A 12,381-nucleotide genomic window follows, 5' to 3' on the forward strand; every position below is an offset into this window, starting at 1 on the left:
CAGTGGATATACTTGGTAGTTGACAGAACCCCTGCAATGGTCCATTAGCTGTTAAGAGTTGTTATAGTGTGGTGAGCCAAGAGGAGGCATCTGAAACTGTCCCTTCTCCTGACCAAGATAGTACAAATCAATAACAACTTCCAGGGGAAATAGTAGAGATTAGTTCTGTCCTTAATTATCTAAAGGATGCAAAGGGTTGGTCCTCATCATATTCCCATTTAATTCATAATCTAGAACCTACAAAAGAAAATGGATCTTGGCAAATGACAGTTGACTATCACAAACTCAACCAAATAGTAGGCCCAACTGTAGCTGATATGCCAAATATAGTGTCTTGGTGAGAAAAGATTAACTCAGCCTCAGGCATGCAGTCATGATCAAGTAAAAACATTTTTTTCATCCTTTTCAAGAGAAATGATCAAAAGCAGTTTACATTTATGTGGGACAAACAAGAAAATACATTTAACATTGTGCTCCAAGGCTATGTTAATTCTTCTGCCTTAACAAACTCAGAAGGGGCCTGGACCATCTGGACGTTTCACAGAAGACAAAAGTGGTCCACTATTTTGATGACATTAAGTTAATTAAACCAGATGAGCAAGACATGGCAAGTATATCAGAGGCCTTGATAAGGTACATATGTTCCAGAAGTGAGAGGACCCTATAATGTTTCAAGGACCTGAAGTTTTTAGTGGTCTAGAGGCCAGGGGCATTCTAGGAAAGATTCTTCAAAAAAGGACAAAATTATTACAACTCACACTTTCCGCACCTAAGAAGGAAGCAAAACACTTGGAAGTCCTCATCAAGTTCTGGAAGCAGCATACTCCACACTTCAGAATATGAGAATACTGCTCTGATTCATTCCCACCCCCGTCATGACAGTCAAACATGTCTTCAGACATGGCTCAATGGCTGCCGGAGGCAGAATTCTCCCTGGTTGAGAACCATATCTCTAGAGGTATCTGTAGCAGGGAAAACCACTATGTGGATTTCGGACAAACTCTATAATCAAATCACAACATAGACCTATGGCGGTCTAGTATGAAGATGTGCTATCTGCCGCAGAGATATACACCATTCAAAAGAGGCCCCTAGTAAAAATAAAGAATCTAACCATAAAACATCAAACCACCATGCAACCAAAGCTTCTCTTGATCTGGGTCTGACAGATCCACAAAAGTATAAGATATATCTGAGATGAGGTACCTGTGGGGTCAAAAGGCATAAGAACAATGAACTGCACAAATATTCCAAACCTACCTTCTGCACCTCTTCCTCAGCTCACCGTTATGGCCACAAGGGGAATTACTTACAACCAGCTGAAGGAGGAGGAAAAAAGCTGAGATTGGTTCATGGATTAGTTGGTACAGTAAATACAAGCTGAAAATGAACTACTGTTACAATACAGCCCTACTTAGAGGTAGAACTGAATAGGGCTACAGTGGTCAATTCATATTTGACATAGTTACTAAAGCAATTTAATTAGAGAAAGGTTTTTTTTTCATCAGGTAGTTTGGGGGAACAGTAGCCATTTGGATAAAAATGAACCTCAGCCATTTCTTTGTAACACCCATAAAAAGTAAGCCAAAATGAATCATAAACTTAAACATAAAAGCTAAATCTACAAAATGTCTGAAGAAAATATAGAAGACAGTCTTTATAACCTTGAGGTAAGCAAGATTTCTTACATAAAACATAAAAAGCACAAATCATAAAATTAGATTAAACATTATAAAAATTAAGAACATCTGCTCTTTAAAATACTTTATTAATAGAATGAAAAGACAAGTTACAAACTAAGACATATATTTGCAATAGTTATATCTGACAAAGAATCTGGTATCTGAATATACAAAGAATGCCTGCAATTTGATAATAAGAAAACAAACTGCAATAAAAATGGGTAAAAGATTTAAACAGGCCTTTCAAAAAAGGAAGATATACATGTTGAATTAATATATAAAATATGTTCAGCATAATTTTTCATCAGAAAAATGCAAATTAAAATAATTAGTATCACAACACCTCCATCAGAATGGCTCAAATTAAAAGGCTGATGACATCAAATGTTGATAAGGATGTGGAGCATTTGTAACTACGTTTTATTGTTGAGGGGGTTATGAAACAGTAAAAGTGCTTTGAAAAACACCTTGAGAATTTTGTTATACGTGGTTACATAGAGCCACTAATTATCTTCTACTTGTTTAAACAAGAGAAACAAAAACATGCATCACACAAATACTTGTGCATGAATGTTCCTGACATCTGTATTCTCAAAATCCCAAACTGGGAACAACCTAAATGTTCATCAAGTGAATGTATTAAGAAATTGTACCATATTAATGCAATTAAATATTACCCAGGATAAAGATCAATTATTGGTATGTAAAACAACACAGATGAATATCAAAACCATTTTGCTTGGTAAAAAGTGTCAGACACAAAAAAAGAAGATGTGATATGATTTCACTTATATAAAATCCTAGAGCACTACTCAAAATGGATAATTCATCTACAGGTAAAATGTAAAAATACAAAATTTCAAGAAGAAAATTTACACAATTGTTAGTTACACAAATCTTATTTCTTTATTTTTCCTTGGCTGTGTGTTTCGATATGTGTTTACAGTCTCTATTTTATTTGTTGGTGAGTTTCATGAAAATAGGAAAACTTAATGTATACTTCTCTCATCATCCACTAGCTTGCCTGGTATTATCCCATAATGATATTGATGATCAATAAATACTTGTTAGTTGACAGATTAATTTGCTTTACATACTGTGATTATCCCCCAAATATTCCATGCTTCTTTTTACAGGAGTGAATTTTCTTTCCATTTGGGAATATTATTAAGTGCAAAGAAGAGATTAGCTGTTACATTAGCGACCATTTAGCAAGAGAGCAGAAGGTAGAAGTTAGGTGTTAGTGAGGTATAACTGTAGCTCACAGTGTGAGTGTTAATTGAATGTTATTGCTAATACCACAGCTATAACAGTAAAGTCACTTGTTGAGTGTAGAAACAAAGTGATTATGGAAGCCAAAACAGTGAATTAAAACAGGCAGGTAATGGAGGGTCTTGTAAGCATGCCATCATTTTTTCAAAGAACTAAAATTGAATGTAGTGAGCCCAAGACAAGGAGCTAAAATATTCTTGGTGTTCAAGTTAACTCTTTTGAACTTTACATTCAAAGAGAATTTTGGAGTCAAATGTAGGATATAATATTCAATATTGAATGCATTTGCTCTCTGATAGGCAGTTACCACTCATATCTGTTGATTCAAGTATTCTAGTACTTGCTTAGTCTTGAAATTGTTGACTCAAATTTATTCTTTAAAATGTTTGTTTTGATAGATTATTTCCTAATGGAATATGTTTAATTTTCAGAATATAGTTTTCATTCACATTAATCCCATACTTGTAGATAATTGAGAAGTTAATGCCCAATTTGAAATAATGGAGTGCTTCATAAAACAGAAAGTAAGGTAAATGTAGAGAACTTTTACCAATAGGTAAGAATCATGGAATAAAATCCAGAAAAGTGTTTTGTTTTCTTTACCAGTTACATATGAAACCATGATGATTATGTACATTATTTCTGATTTCTATTTTGTTCACTCTGTTGTTGGACATATAGTGTTAACAGTGTCTTCATATGTCATATAGAAGTCAGAATTAGTCATGTTATAGCATGTGTGGGAACCATATATATGGTCATGCTTGAGGAATTTGCCCGAGCCCATTTGGAGATTCAGTAGCCTTTCTTAACAGTATAAGTATGCTAGTATAAAAAGCTCATTATTACTTGAGAGCAAAGGTGCATTTAAAAGCTAGAATCAGAATATCACTAGTGATGAGCACTTCTTTTAGTGGACGTAGAAGAGATTAAAACTAACAAATCTCTCTTTCATGCTCCATCGTCTCCTTTCTGTCTTTCTTTTGTTCATTCTCTTTCTCATCTTGCTCTTTCTTGCATCATTAGAAAATGAATTTGAGATGACAATGAAAATGACTATAATACAAAATTATCAAAATAAATGGTTGATAGAATGCAATAGAAGGAAAATAAGAATAGCTCTATTATAAAGATGGTAGAGAACTAACAAACTTTAATGTGTATCACAGTAACCAGAAATACTAACAAGATACTCTCCACATTAATGCATTTACAGCATCTGTATTTTCCACATATTTACTCAAAGTGATGCTGACTGACTTGTGTTTGAAATGATGCATTTACATAGCTCAATTCACTCAGTGAAGAGGAAAGGTATATGTGAAAGGGGGGCAAGGTAGATGAAAAAAATGTATAATTCACTGTGTTTCAGACCCTAATTTTCCACAAAATAAAATATTTATATGTTTTTTGGACAGTCATTTGAAGTCCTCTGGGAGCTGTAGAAGCCTATATGAATTTGAAAGGTTTTTTTTTTAACATTCCATAAGATACTAGATAAAATTAAATTTAGAAATCACCGTTTTAGAAGTTAGAATTCTATAAAGATCACAAGTGGAACAAATACTTTGAGTCTGATCCCATCTTTAGATTTTGAGCCCCAAAAGGGCATGAATGTGAATCGTCTTAATTCCCAGTCATCACTAGCACGGGGCTTACATATAATGATGCGAGATAAATATTGGTTTGATGAAAATGAAACCAACTCCTTGTTTAGTTTATTCTCTCATAAATGCAAACTGAGTACTACATACAGATATTTAAAAGTTGTTAGATTCTTCCTGGATGGAGAAACACTTTTATGATCTTAGGTATGGGTCTATCATGAGGGGAAAAAGAAGAAAAGTAAGAAATTAAACAATTGGATAATATATAGATATGTGTGTGAATCTATCTGTATATGTGAAAGTATTTATTTAAAAAATTTCTTGTTTGATATACCCATGATAGCAGACACTATCGATTCTCCCCATCTTCTACATCTAACAAAATAATAAATTCTTTCAGAGGCCCAAGTTGTCTGGAAAAAAACTTGCATTCCCAGAATGTCTTGCAATTCATGTACCCATGCAAGCCAATTCTAACCAATAAGATAAAAGCAAGCATTATCGATGAACTAGTTAAAAAAAAAAAAAGTAAAGATGGAGTCAGCCAATATGTGCCTTTTGTCCTTCTGCTTCTTGCCTCCTGGTGAAGTGCCACTTACATGTATGAGGACAGAAGCCAAGGTAAAAAGACCCTGGATTCCTGAAGAAGCCAAAAATGGATCCAAAATTCTAGACCAGTACTGTCTCCTTCTGGACTACTTTTATATGAAAAATACATACTCTAATTTGAATTAGAGAATGGTAAGATTTTTGTAGCCTGCAGCTGAATGCAACAGATATGTTACATTAGCCTCTTGCTCAGAAGAGATTTAGGAGCATATAGCTATATAATAAAACTATGAGATAAATAGTTTAAAAGGGTGAAGGAAAATAATAACATGGGGAAAATGATAGGTTTTCACATACAGTTATTTCAGGAGGAAAAGAAGGCCTTAAAGCTTTGTTAGAAGAGGCTCACAAGTTTGGCTTTGAGTTTTCCAGGAGTCAAAACCAAAGTGGAAGCCTGATCATAGTCCTATGGCCAAAGGAAATCAACTGTATAGATAAAGCCCAGCTCTTTCTGATACTCTGGTCCTAAAATAGAACAGGTTGAGAAGGGACTAATTATGCAGAGGGCAGGATAGGGAGAAAGATGGTAGTATGTTTGGATAAGAGGGGTAATGATTACTTCTCAGTGAGAGGGTAATTGTAGTGGCAGTGGTTAGCCACTTTATGCTATGCTGCGTCAGAAATGTGAAATACATTCTGAAGTTACTTGGTAGTGTATGAAATCTCACCCAATTCCAAACAATAGATTATTGGTTAAGGCATTGATAGAAACCTACTACTTAAAGAAATCATGAAACCCATTCATATATTATGGTGAGGGTAGGACTTCACCTGGGATAGTCATGGCCCTTCTATGTATTGATATATGACTTTGATAGTATCAAGTAATCTTTTGAGTCTTAAATAATTTTCAGACTTTTAAAGAATAATAAACCCACAAAACTAATCTAGCTTATACTAGGGAGCAGTGGGAGTCTTTGAGGCAATGCTTATCCTATTTTAGGAAAATGTAATGACAGTGACCTGATCAAATTCAGGTCAGAGATGTAAGATTTGATGACAGAAAATGATATGAGTCAGGGAAACACATTTGAAAGAAAACTTGGGTGACCCCTTTCCCAGCAGTTTCACATGCTGATAGACTTATAGGGCACTAGAGAAAAGTTAAGGATCCTGTTACTCCTGCATTTCAATACAGTGCCTTACAGATAGACTTGTATGATTGAATTTCTAGACACTTCTTTATTCCCCCCTTGGTTTTACTCTTTTTTTAAAATTTAGCAGGATGCATTGCACTAATTAAACTCACCTCAGGTCTGGTAGCTTGTCAAGATGAGAGACATCTTTATGAAAAAAAAATATGTAAAGCTATTTGTATTAGATATGCCTTTTCTTCTAAATTCACAGTGTTTGAGTTATAACTACCACAAGATACTTTTGTTTTTCTCTCTGCCTTAATGAGGGCTCTACACTATTTGTAGTACACAGGATTGCACTGTTTCCCAATTAGGAAAGTATACAGGATGCAAGGCTTATCATTATTCTGCACATAACTGAGCCATGCGTCTCCTACCATCATCATGGTTTTATCTCCCTCAGAGATGCTCATTATCATGCATAGCTTTTGCTTTTTGGCAGAATCAAGAATGTCCTTTGGGGGTTGAACCTCAAAGTAACTTGACATCCTCATTAACTTTTATGGCAACTAAGGTACTGAGCTTCCTTACACTGAAGAGTTGTCTCAAATTCTTATAATTTCTTTCTTTCTCCATCCATTCATTACATATAATTTTATATTTATTAGGGGATCAGAAAAAATGAGAAGAAAATCAAAAGAAGTCATCTAGGTTTCTGAATATATTTTTAGTGTATGTCTAAGTAAGAATGGCAATTTTTTTTCTCTCATAAACCAAGAGGTAGGTGTTCTATTGAAACAAACCTTTCATAGCTCACATAACCATTTAGTTTTGTTATTTCAGAAAATTTGAAGCCTGAAAGCTGTGTTAGTGATTACTGAGATTACCCATCTTATTTTATACATGAAGTTGCAAGAGCCAAAAGAGAGTTAAAGACTCACCAAAATTAGCAGAAGAAAATTAAAATCACAGACTGTTTTTCTAAGCTAACTGTGTCTAATGCATGTTAAGGGATGCAAAAGTGTTTTAAGTTATGAGTATTTAACTTTGGTTGGGCAGAGAGAATTATCCAAATTTCATTCCTTTCCAGGCCATCCTCCAGATCACTGCAATATATATATACACACACACACACACAGGTACTCCTCTGTCTCAAATTCTTTGCTAGTTCTTCATCACCTACAACACTGTTTCACAAACTGGTATGATCATCAGAATCCCACAGGACCTACCATATCATGCCCTTTATTCAGCATTCAAACACATATTGTCCTATAATTGCTCACTGAATGTGTATTTTCTTTGGAAGACCATTGTGGATGGACACGTCTTTTTTCTTCCTGGATTGTATGTTGGAAATCTCTGATTAGTCTTTTCCTCCCAAAATATATCACTCCTCTTTTGTTTGGACTGGAAGTGTGCTTTCATAAGTCACCTTACGAGATGCCCACCAGGGGGAAGGGTGAGCCATTCATTAGGACCAAAGGGCTACTTGGAGTGTGTGGTTGTGAATTAAGAAATGGCTGTAGCTTTTAGGAGTGCCAGAGGTGGCACTGAAATGAAGCAGTTGATAGACTGCTTGACTTAGAAAAAGTCTTTGTAAGCTAATATATCTTCACTAACCACACAGTTAAGAATACTATTTATAATTGTGGAATAGATACACAAGTAAACATCTATATCCACCCACATCTCCATTATGTCTCTGGAACTTGGAGATCCATGTGTTCCAGTTCAGAGTAGGGTTGCATTTATTAAATCATAGGGCAGTCTCTAAAAGTAATATTAAAATAATTCAAATCCTTTGCTTTCATTCTTGAATGCGTTAAAAGAGGATCCAAAAGATATAATTAACATTATTAAACTCCTTCATTCCTTTTTCCTTGATTCTTTGCTTGCCTAAAACCCTCCAGAGAGTCTTGTTCCACAAGCAACAGCCAATCTTCATATTCATGCCATTGTTTGTTTTTCTCAGATAATTTCATTCTCTTGACCACTTTTGTCTCCACCAGAACCCCTAATCATACCTATGCCATACCCTCATAGCCACCATGATGTTAACCAGTGAAGCTCTCAGCTGCTCATTTCCGGAAGAAGTAGACTCTATCTTTCATGTTTGCTGCTTTTCTTACTAAAATGAGCCCTATCTGCCACCCTTCCCTTGTCGAATTCTGCAGGAGTTGGGAATATATGATTGTAGATACTCATGAATAATTTTATAAATTATATTTGTCCATATAATCTTTAGTATTTCTAATTTTGAACATTTAGTGTATAAAATACACAAAATAAAACATAAATAAAACCCCATGAATTTTTACCACCCAATGGCAAATACAGTTAACAGATCATTGTGTCTTTTTTTCCAGTTGTACATAGATATATTTTTTTCAACATGTACAATCCAGTAACAGGATTTGGATTATATTGTATATAAAATTTTCTATTTACAGTTATTCTGTGATGATATTTTCTAAGGACATTTTAAATGTTTCTGTAAAAATTTGAGTTTTAAAATAATAATGTTGTATTTTATTATATGAATATACCATAATTTTTTAAACGATTCTCAGACATGTGGACACATATGTGAATAATCCATATTCAGATGAAATGAACCTCAGAAGTTTTCATTTTATAGAAAGAACAATCTGATTTCAATACCTGAGAGATTCACAAATACTTTTGAAAACTCTTCAGAATCTTCAAAGAACCAAAGATACTTTCAACTCCAAAAGAAAATGTTTGGTGTAAAATGAAACTGGCTTGGGTCCAGTTAAACATTCTTTTTAAGTCACTTAGGAAGTAAGTCAAGGTGTCACTTCCTCTGTCCCAGTGGAGGAAATAGAAATTTATAAATTTCTATTTTTTGATTACATTTTAAGTTAAGCTGCAAAGTTCTTTTTCAAATTTTGTTTTTATGATAACCATAAGTACATGCTCATCAGAGGTTATTTTAAGCTCACTGTAATCATTCAATTACTTCATCAATTTAATGCAGACAGTACTTATTTTTCATGGTAATTTTATTCAGTATTTTGCAGTCCAGGCACACTAAAAACACATTTTTTTAAACAAATGAAATTGGAACAGACAGTGAAAAACGTCTAAATCTGATGGAATTTTAAAGTAAATGCCAACTTCAGTATTCAATTTATTTATTCAATCAGAGGACAATTGACAGGTAAATAGAAAAATGATATGTTTTAATCAGATTCTAAATTCATAGCTTAGCCCTGTGACAGAAGATACCAAATAGTGTAGAATAATACTTTTCCCTTCTTTGAGCCTCTCCAAAGAAGCTTTAAAAGTTGCAAACACTAACCTTTCTTGTAACCTAGTAAAACTGGCACAATCCACACTTCTCAGCTAAAGGAACTAAGCAACCAAGAGGTTAAAATCATAGTGTAAAGTAAAATAGCAACTTAGCAAGCATAGCCAAGGTAAATCTTACACTATCTGATGCCTGTCTTGGCAAAAGAAAAATTACTATTTTGACAGTGATGACACTGATGGTGATAAGGTCAACAAAAATAGCTACTAATATTACTCTAATAGTAATGATAATAGAAATAGCAATCAGAACAAAAGAGTTTCATGATTGAGTTTCAAAAATTATCATCAAAATTAATTAAAATATTGGAGCTTACTACTCAAGCAGCACCTCAGAAGCTGCCCAGATCTCTGACAGTGGCTGCTCCACCACAGCTCACCCCCCAAAGCACGCCAAGAGACCATGCAGGGTCTGCCTACCTGCAGAGTGATTCCACAACAGGGCGGGGACAGCGGAGGCTGGGGGTAAGGATTGGCTGTGAGGGACAAAGGGGACTTCACCCAAGGCTGTGTTTGAGTGGAGTCATGGATGCCTGCATAGGCAGTGCACTGGACCTCTGTCTGTGGCTGACATGGGCCCCAATTGCTTCAGCACTCCCCCATTGTGCAGCAAAGATCATGGTGTGGATAGATGGAAATACACACACTCAAAGGGAGCAGAGCCAGCTTGGACCAACCCTTAGGACTTCTGCTCCAACAACTTGGGATCAGAATCTACCTCCGTTAGGGCGGTGACAGCCACTGACTGGAGGACAGGTCCCACCTCACACCCAATGCCTATTTTAGGCCATCTATTGCAAACTCCATCCCTACCAAGGTGAGAGCTGCCAGCACATCCTGAGGAAAGATGTGACTTGCAACCATTTCAAATCCAGTTCTCCCACCAGAGGAATTGAACACAGCCTGTATAGGGATGCTTCCATATAAGATCACCCTTTCAAGACTGCAATAGGCAACTGTTTCACCTAAATTCACAGGCAGGGAAAGTTAAGCAAAATGAAAAAGCAGAGGAACTATTCTCAATTGAAAGAGCAAGAGAAAAATTCTGAAAAAATAAAGGTTGAAACAGAAATTAACAATTTACCATATAAAGAATTCAAAGCATTGTTAATAAATATGTTAACTGAATTAGGAAAAAGATATACACAGTGAACACTTTAACAAGGAAGCAGAAAATATATTAAAAAAAAAACCCCAATCAGATATGAAGAATTCAATAGCTGAAATAAAAAACACATAGAAGGAATGAATAGCAGGCTAAGTGATATGGAAGAACACATAAGTGATCTGGAAAACAGAAAAATGGAAATCACCCAATCAGAACAGCAATATGAAAAACAGATTTTAAGAAAATGAAAACAATTTAAGAGATCTACAGGATAACATTAAGCATACCAGCATTTCCATTATAGGGGTCCCAGAAGGAGGAGAGAGAGAGAAGGGAGTCAAAAATGTATTTGAGAAAATTATGACTAAAAACGTCCCAAACCTGAAGAAAGAAATAGATTTCCAGGTACAGGAAGCACAGAGAGTCCAATGGAATTTTGATAGGAATTGCATTGATCTATAGAATTCATGATTCATGGTATATCTTTCCATTTATTCGTGTTTTCAGTTTTTTTCACCAATATTTTATAGTTTTCAGTGTATGAAACACAACTGATTTTTCTATGTTGCTTTTGTATGCTGCATTTGTTTATTAGTTCTAACAGTTTCTCATGGAGTTTTCAGGATTTTCTATATATAAGAACATGTCATCTGCAAAAGTAACACTTTTACTTCTTCCTTTCCAATTTGGATGTATTTTATTTCTCAACTAACTATTCTGGCAAAGACTCCCAGTACTATGTTGAATAGGAACAATGAGAGTAGACACCTTTGTCATGTTCCTAATCTTAGAGAAAAAACTTTTATGCTTTCACTGTTATGTGTGATGTTAGTTAACTGTGAGCTTGTCACATATGACTTTTATTATGTTGAGGTATGTTCATTCTATACCTGGTTTGTTGAGAGTTTTTATCATGAAAGTATGCCGAATCTTATTAAATGCTTTTTTTGCAACTATTCTGATGATCATATGATTTTCAAACTTCATTCTGTTGATGTGATGTATCACATCTGTTAGTTTGCATATGTTGAACCATCCTTGCATTCTGGGGACAAATTCCACTTGATCATGGTGTATGATCATTTCAATGTGCTTTTGAATTCAGTTTGCTAGTATTTTGTTGAGAATTTTTTGGATCTATATTAATCATGGATATTGACCTGTAGCTTTCTCTTCTTGTAGTGTCTTTTTCTGGCTTTGGTATCAGGGTAATGCTGGCCTTATAAAATGAATTTGGATGTGTTCCCTCCCCTTTAATTTTTTGGAATAGTTTGAGAAGGATTGGTGCTAATTCTTTAAATTTTGGTAGAATTCACAAGCAAAACCATCTGGTCCTGGACCTTTTTTTTATTGGGAGGTTTTTGATTACTGATTCAAACTCTACTCATTACTGGTCTTTCAGATTTTTTATTTCTTCATGATTTAATATTGGTTGTTTGTATGTTTCTAGAAATTCATCCATTTCTTCTGGGTTGTCCAACTTGCTGGCATATAGTTGTTCATGGTAGTCCCTTATGACCCTTTGTATTTCTATGGTATCAGTTGTAATGTTCTTTCATACAAAGTGTTATTTGAGTCCTCACTTTTTTTTTCTTGGTTAGTCTAGCTAAAAGTTTGTCAATTTTGTGTATCTTTTTTGAAGAGACAACTTTGTTTCATTGATCTTTTCTATTGTTTTTCTATTCCCCATTTCA

The sequence above is a fragment of the Eubalaena glacialis genome, chromosome 6 (genome assembly GCF_028564815.1).
Source record: "Eubalaena glacialis isolate mEubGla1 chromosome 6, mEubGla1.1.hap2.+ XY, whole genome shotgun sequence".
Classification (NCBI taxonomy): domain Eukaryota; kingdom Metazoa; phylum Chordata; class Mammalia; order Artiodactyla; family Balaenidae; genus Eubalaena; species Eubalaena glacialis.